This window comes from Octopus bimaculoides, chromosome 8 (genome assembly GCF_046866305.1).
Source record: "Octopus bimaculoides isolate indiv1 chromosome 8, ASM4686630v1, whole genome shotgun sequence".
Lineage (NCBI taxonomy): Eukaryota > Metazoa > Mollusca > Cephalopoda > Octopoda > Octopodidae > Octopus > Octopus bimaculoides.
In genome coordinates, this window is record NC_142935.1 from 44,754,085 (window position 1) to 44,756,511 (window position 2,427).

The 2,427-nt window shown below is 36.8% G+C and overlaps 1 long non-coding RNA gene across 1 annotated transcript in view; it reads right to left on the minus strand.

Annotated features, from left to right (window-relative positions):
* Window positions 1–353: 353 nt before the first annotated feature.
* Window positions 354–2,427, minus strand: part of LOC149134381 (uncharacterized) — a 75,251-nt gene continuing 73,177 nt past the window's right edge. Inside the window, exons 2-3 of the long non-coding RNA XR_016242863.1 lie at window positions 2,344–2,427; window positions 354–1,471 (exon numbers count right to left, since the gene is read on the minus strand). The exon at window positions 2,344–2,427 is cut by the window's right edge and continues 96 nt beyond it. This is a non-coding gene — a long non-coding RNA (uncharacterized LOC149134381). The remainder of the gene's footprint in view (window positions 1,472–2,343) is intronic.

Genomic DNA, 2,427 nt, shown 5'->3' on the forward strand with positions numbered 1-2,427 from the left:
TGTTGTAGTGAAAATGGTACTTACCATCCCACGTGACAAAGTGGTATGACAAGCCACTATAAAGTCACACAGTCAGTCGTTGTAGCCGGACAGTAGTAGTAGTAGAGTCGTTGTACGAGTTCTCAGTTGGAGTCAGTGTCAGTTACGTGTTATATACGAGTTCGAGTTACCGTCAAGGTAGACGTTTGAAAGTCATTGTCTTGCGGAGCTATCAGCAATAGCACGATAGACGAATCAAAGATAATAAAACGCGGAATACCGCCACAACATAACAGTGGCGACAAGAATATTACAGTGCCGACAACAACGTACAAGTGGACGAGGATTCACATTATAACAATGATGAGGATATAAACAAATCACGCGAACAACGTTGAAAAAAAGAATTTTATTGACACTTGAAAATAGACAATTCACGCGGACGACGTTGAAATATTTTTCACGTGGAAAAACTCAAAACTCGACAGATGAGTAACAAACATTTTTTTGTTCATATTTTACTTAAAATCCGTAAAATCATGGAAAACTTGTTATAGGGTCTAGTTGAGTTGTAAAAACAGCAACAATAACAACTCAAAGAACACCAAGAACAACAATAAATGCTACAACTAATGAAGTTAGTAACAAAACCAGAAAATACGTTTTCACCAGACCATGTAGCAAATGCAATAAATGAATTTAAATATGATCCGAAATAAGGAGTAATAAACAGTCAGACAACTGATGAGGAGTTATCTTCTTTTGGTATTTTGTCCTGTACTTTCCTCTCGTGTATTTACGTATTTTTCACTCGCTGGTGATGTCTTGTACACAATGTGAATTATATAGGAAAATTTCGTAAGACAGTAGCATCCAGAAATTTTAAATATATAAAATTCATGGAGAGTTAGGCCTTCGAACGAACAAACAAGGATAGAGTGGACATACAAAGTAAACAATCGACGAAGGCAAACATTAATGGCCGTTAGGCCAAGACGAATTGTAATGAGTAACGCCTGGAAGAAATTTTTATATATATATACACACATACGTACATACGTACATACGTTGCTGTGTGGTAAGACGCTTGTTTCCCAGCCACATGGTTCGGGGTTCAGTCCCACTGTGCAGCATTTTGGGCAAGTAAGTGTCTCCTACTATAGCCTCGAGCCAACCAAAGCTTTGTGAGTGGATTTGGTAGACGGAAACTGAAAAGAAACCTATCCTCTGTATGTGTGTGTGTGTGTGTGTGTGTGTGTGTGTGTGTGTGTGTGTGTGTGTGTGTGTGTGTGTGTTCTTGTGTGTCTTTGTGTCTGTATCTGTCCCCTCCCCACCATCACTTGACAACCGATGTTAGTGTGTTTACGTTCTCGTAAATTAGCAGTTCGGCAAAAGAGACCGATAGAATAAGTACCGGGCTTACAAAGAATAAATCCTGGGGTCGATTTCTTCTCCAAAAAGGCGGTGTCCCAGCATGGCCGCAGTAAAATGACTGAAATATGTAAAAGAATAAAAGAGTATATATACATATACACACAAATACATAGAGAGTCATACCATATACATATACTTGTAATACATATATATGTATGATATATTTATATACATATGTATATATATTCATATATAATACGTACATATATAAAGTATAAAGCAATATATATATACGTATATATATGTATGTATATGTGTATATATGTGTGTGTATGTATCTGTGTGTGGTGTGTGTGTGTATGTGTCTGTGTCCAGTGGTTACATGCTAAAATCTATAACAGAAAGTAACATTAATGCAACACAATCTTTTTATTGACGATGTAAAAGTCTGCACAAAAAATATTTGCAATGCTGAGACAGCCGAAAATACTAATAAATTTTCAGTTGGTGTAGAAATGGAATGTGGCCAAAAGAAACGTTCATGTATATTAGCCGAACGGGGAAAATGCTTTCCAAGCTAAACTAAAATCATTTACACCGACATTTTATCTATCTCTTGTTCCACACACACACACACACACACACACACACACACACACACACACACACACACACACACACACACACACACACACACACACACACACACACACACACACACACACACACACACAGAGTTATTGATGAAAATATTTCACACAAAGGTGATATGAACAAAGATGGAGTGACCAAACGCTAGTACATTAGACTTTCAATAATATGGCGGCTGGAGGCATCCTCTTGCAAGAAAATACATTTGTAATACCTGTACTACTACTACTAAGATTCAGAATATTCGACTATACTAGAGGAGATCCATAATTAAATTTCAACAAGTTGACCACATCGATACAACATAATTGAAAAAAAGCTTCTTCCTCTCTGTCTTACCCTTTCATTTTTCTTCTTCCTCTTTTCTCTTTTCTTTTTCTTTTTCTTTCTTGTCCTTCTGGCTAAAGTTAACATCTTGAAAGG